Here is a 6,054-nt window from a genome sequence, read left to right as displayed (position 1 = left end):
ATTTTTGTGTTTAACGATTTTCATATAATATTATTTAAAAAAAAACTTATATTTGAAAGTGGGTCGTTGTTGTTCTAAGAAGTGTGCAGAAAATGACCAAAATGATACGTTTCTGTACTAGAGCATTTTATTTTCCAAATACGTTTTTTCTTATTTTTACGAAAAGCAATTAAAATTTAGTTATTATTATTTTTTTAATTGGTTTTGTTGTACAATTTCAATTCTGATAATTATCCCTCTACTTAATCCATAAATAATTGAAAGTACCTTCAAGAAATACTATTGATTGAAGTTTATGGTTATAAGTCGTCTTTTTTTAAATCAACATGTTTTTACTTTCCTCGTATTCGAAAAGAAAAGTAGAGTGTTTAACTCGGGTGAAAGGCACCATTTCACCATTTCAGTCAGGCACGAATCTCAACAGCGGTATCGGATTCAGATGAATCTCTTTGTTGTCAGATAAAACATAATAATTTACGAGCGTACATAACGGCGGCAGTTTATGTGACATAATAAATTGAATAATAAAAAATATTACGATTTTATGTAACACTGGCCAACCCTTGAGGCAAAGTAGATATAATACACCGTAGTCCACCTTCAAACAAAACAAAATGAAGAGAAACCGCCAGATCTAACCTACACCACAGACCAGCGGGCGTAAGCACGGTCGCATTTTTACCGCTTGTTACCATGCCTGTCACGTTCTAACAAGTATGTAAGTGCAAAAGTGACGGGCATAGTGACAGGCGACAAAAACCATGCTGTGCCCGCGATAAACTTGAGTACTTTTTTCAAATAGTACATCAAATCTTTAAAATACATGAGGATGTGTAAATTATATCAGAAAAATACCAAAAAAAGCGGCCAAGTGCGAGTCGGACTCGCCCATGAAGGGTTCCGTATTTAGGCGATTTATGACGTATTAAAAAAAAACTACTTACTAGATCTCGTTCAAACCAATTTTCGGTGGAAGTTTACACGGTAATGTACATCATATATTTTTTTTAGTTTTATCATTCTGTTATTTTAGAAGTTACAGGGGGGGGGGGGGGCACACATTTTACCACTTTGGAAGTGTCTCTCGCGCAAACTATTTAGTTTAGAAAAAAATGATATTAGAAACCTCAATATCATTTTTGAAGACCTATCCATAGATACCCCACACGTATAGGTTTGATGAAAAAAACAATTTTGAGTTTCAGTTCTAAGTATAGGGAACCCCAAAAATTTATTGTTTTTTTTCTATTTTTGTGTGAAAATCTTAATGCGGTTCACAGAATACATCTACTTACCAAGTTTCAACAGTATAGTTCTTATAGTTTCGGAGAAAAGTGACTGTGACATACACGGACAGACGGACAGACAGACAGACAGACATGACGAATCTATAAGGGTTCCGTTTTTTGCCATTTGGCTACGGAACCCTAAAAACTAACCTACTACACTGTCCGGTAGAGGATGTTTTTTTGAGAACGCTTCCGCTGAAGACTGAACTGCCTACCGACCCACCGAGGATTTCTCGAGGGATTACCTTCAGCTACAGTAAACACTTACCGCCAGGTGGGATGTGTGCTTATGTTTACCACAAACGTATAAGTGTATAAAATAACCTGTAAAAATCTTTAAAATATGAAGAAGTGCTTGGGTTCCCACTAGTACGGACGAGTCTTCACGTACATTTGAATTCGAAAGCGAATGACCGGAGATTTACTACTGTTTTGTTCCGTATACTTTGTTCGAACTATTGGAATGTCTCGTATAAAATATTTTGCTGAAATAAAATTAGGTTATTTCTGATTGAAGAATAGTAGGGTTTATAGCAAGAGTGGAATGCCGGAGGTATGGTGTTTCGGCAAGAGGCATAATAAAACCTTCTATTGTGTACGGTTTTATTGTATCGGACAGATATTTTACGGGAAACATTTATATTTAGGTACTTTATGGGACAAATTGTGGAATAAATTAAATAAAAAGATTGGGAAAAATTGTCTTGCATGTCCTTTCTTACGATAAATTCGAATACTACTACTATAAATTACCTATTAAGTAACTGAAATATATGTCATATACGAAAGAAAAAGTGACCAAGGCCTCCAGTTTCAAGCCCTGGGTACTGGAAAAGTAATTCCTATTAGTTGATGTGATTATTAAAAGCAATTTGTTTAAAATAATTTGTTATCTGACTTCCGCCCTGCGGGAATACTCGGGCAAGCCAGTTTGTTTGAGTAAAGTAAACATTTACTAATAATATTTACAACTTAGAAGTTAGAACCAGAACTGAAAGGCCGCGGGGAATCAAACGATCCTGAATAAATGGGAATAATATGAACCCTGATGGTACTCCAGAGGGCCGTAACAGTAAATAGATTTTCTGCTAACAACAAAATCGAAAATCTTTTATTGCATCTTTAAAGGGGCTCACTGATTATCAGTCCGCCGGACGACATCAGCCTGTCAGTTAGAACATAAAGTTAACAGTTCCGAACAACTGACGGGCGGATATCGTCCGGCGGACAAATAATCAGTAGGCCACTTAAGATTTGCTCTACACCAATAAAATCAAGTATACACGAGCTACAAGCTTCGCTATAATAAGTCAGGGACTACACTACAATAAGGCTGCCACTACACTGGTGCTATAGTCGCTCGTGGGACGGCGCGGCGACAGGGGAAATTGGCCGGAGCGGCGGTTCCGATGCGATCGCGGCGTAGCACACAGAGAAACAACAGTATGATCATACATTTATTATGTTACATCACGATTTGCTGATCCTATGGAAATTTTATTTGCGAACGATAAAGTTAAATACCTACATAATTTACAGATGTAGTTCGTTATTATTTTCCATCGTATTTTCACGGAAACGTACGAACGTATCTTGCTATTTCAGTCAGTAACCGTACAAAAAGCACTGATGTTGACTGAAGTAGCATGACAAATACGAGCGTTTCCGAGAAAATACGATGGGAAACAATTATGCACTACATCAGATTCTGTACTATAGATTTAGACATATATGGAAATCATATTAGACATATGTATAACAATACTAAGAACTACCGTTTAACTGAATTCATAAATATCCAATATTAATTCTTACGTTGTACTGATTATAAATATTTATGCCTTTTCTTTCTTTATTAACTGGAATAGATGAACTGAAGTGTGACCGGTTAGCCTACCTACATATAAAGGTCTAGGGCTCTAGGGCATTAGCCGCGTAAGCTGAAAAGTGGTCGAAATGTTCAAAACTGCGGCCTACGCTACTGGAGGGCTTTGTCAGTTTTTCTTTAGTATTACAGTTAGTAATTTTAGTCGTGTAAAAACACAAATCAATATAGGTATTTCATAAAATAATTTGTTTTGTTAATTGTATTTATACCTTGCTGTTAAAGTAGACGATACTGCGACGAGGATAAAGGGAAGCGCTTAAGCGCTCCAGCTTGTAGCTCCTCCATGATACAAAGCAGATTTCATACAGCCTTATTCTAAAGCCACTGCATTGTCTGCCATAACATGGTCTCTAGAATCTTAGATAATATAGGTGTTCGGGGTTCAAGGTTATGTTGGTGGTTTAAGGTGAGGTGATAGGTACGTTAGTGAATTAGTATACTCAACGTACTTGAATATGGTATTTATACTATGTTTTAGCTTCAGGCTTTCTTTTTCAATCGACAGGCAGCTTCAAGTTATTGACAGAAAATTCTGTACTTATAAGTTATTTTCCCTCCCGTGTTGCATTCTTGGAAACTGCTTACCGTTCGGCTTCGGCTACTCCAAGTACCCCACAATGCCAATGCTCGAAATTCCTCAAGAAAAAAAAAACATTAATAAAAAGCAATATTTCTAAAATATTTCCAAGCGAACGAGCTTAATTGTCTATCCTCAGACAAAGGAAATCAATTTTCGCATGACATACAAACAGTAGATGAAGACATCGAAATAGTGCTGTTTAGACTTTAGTACATATTTAGAGTCGCATTTAGGACTCTCCTTTCTCTTAAGACTATTTCTTTATTTAGATAATGTCTGTTAGTTCATTAAAAGTCTTATTACCACAGCGATGTACCTACTTAGACAATCACCAAAATGATGACGGTTTTGTCTATTTATTTTTTGAGTCACGCTTCAAAAAAAACTCTGAGGTACAGTGAGTCTAAAAACTCATTCAAGTTTATTTTTTAAGTTAAAGACTCGAAAGTCTCCTTTTCTTACCATCTCTACGTTAAAAGCAATCTAATCAGGCCATGAAAGCATTTTATAAGTTTTATTTGCTCCATTGAAATCTCATTTTGTGGACAAAGACTGAAAATAATCTATTTCATCGGAAGCAGTTAATCTGGATTTTTCCAGGTTGTATTTTCGTTTTGTACGGTGGCAAATAAGTAAACTTGTATATTGAACATTAAGCCCTTGCTACACGGTCGCCGACAAGCCTTCTAACCGTCTGACCTTGGTCTGTCCTTGATCAGTTTTGGTCAAATTTTGTTGGAAACAACTGTCTACACGGTCCGTCCAAACCAAGGCCACGCGGTCTGAGGGGCTTGTCGGCGACCGTGTAGCAAGGGCTTTAGAGAGGTGCAACACATTTACCTAGCAGTCGTGGATTAGACATGTGATATTTTATTATTATCTTCATATGTACCTAGGTACCTACTATTTTTCACTGGTTTGCGTGACTTTATTAGTTTCATTCACTCTTCTCAAAATTTCGCGATCAATATTTATCCTGCTGCTTGCTGCAATGCTTTATCCCTTTATAACTATGAATTGAAGAATATTTACTAAGTTCCTTATATACGGAGCGTATTGAGTATGATTTAAACTACAAGCAGTAAAGTTTCTTCGAACTTCCATATTGAAACTGGAGATACATATGAAACTTGATCAATATCATAGGAACCAAGTTTCCACACATGATAACTTATTAATTAACCAGTTCCGAGAGTTCTTAATTAACTCGTCTAAAGGAACAACCTCATTGCAAGGATTCCACTTCGGCAATCCGTTCTGGCGACGGATTAACCTTTCGTATGCCTTGTTCCGTATCCGTCCCATACATTTTGAACTGTAATTTACGATTTCAAGGTTATTAATTCAGTAGCAAATTATTGACAAGGGCATACGAAGGGTAATTGACATAACTTCTGTCACATATCAATAATAAATCATGAACTATACATATATAGACGATCACAAAACACTATTGCAATAATGCACATGTTTTTATTTAAACCGAGCCTTTGAATTGCTATTGAGTATACTTATCTTAGGTTTTAGATTATAGATTTAAATATTTATTCTCATAATATGAAATTACATTATAAATTGTGCTAGACTAATCTACATGAATTTATATTATGATACATATGATGTCATATATGTATCAAGTGATATCATAATACATTTCTAGATACTTGCTATTTAAAAGCATGATATAAAATCATGATTACTGGAGGCAATAAAGTCATTTAATCGACAAATAAAAGTGCAGGAGTAGAAAAAAATATAGGATGGTATCACGGGCGGTGTCGATGTCGCAGTCGGATCGTATAATCCGCCGTATTACATTACGGCTAGCCGTTTTACAAAACAGGGGCGTTTTGAAATGCGGCGGTTCGACGATTAGCCGGATTGAATGCGGTTGAATGAAAATCCGCCGGAATGTATTCGGCGCCATACGTTCTTCAACACGGCTAGCCGTAATGTAATACAGCGAGTCATTAGCCGCCGCTTTGACAGTTTTTAGTTTCCATTTTTAACACTCGTGGCGCTGTCTGACATAACAACAACAAACTATGAAAAACGCTGGGGTGTCCATCAAATCTGGAGTTCGTCGAACTGTTTCTTTTCAAAAAACATTTCCTTCGTAACTTAACTAGACGGAGCCCCGCTTCGCGGGGCTCCTATTTCTGAGCGGTTTGCCCTTCGGGCATCTGAAGCTACCTAACGAACCTAACCTACCTACCTATTGATTTAGTGAGACGTCCGTGAAAACATTACACTTTGGGGAAAAAAAGCGTAGGTAGGTAAGTAGACCAGACCAGTAC

This window comes from Cydia amplana, chromosome 13 (genome assembly GCF_948474715.1).
Source record: "Cydia amplana chromosome 13, ilCydAmpl1.1, whole genome shotgun sequence".
Classification (NCBI taxonomy): domain Eukaryota; kingdom Metazoa; phylum Arthropoda; class Insecta; order Lepidoptera; family Tortricidae; genus Cydia; species Cydia amplana.
The sequence above is the reverse complement of the archived record's forward strand: the minus strand, read 5'-3'. Positions refer to the sequence as shown.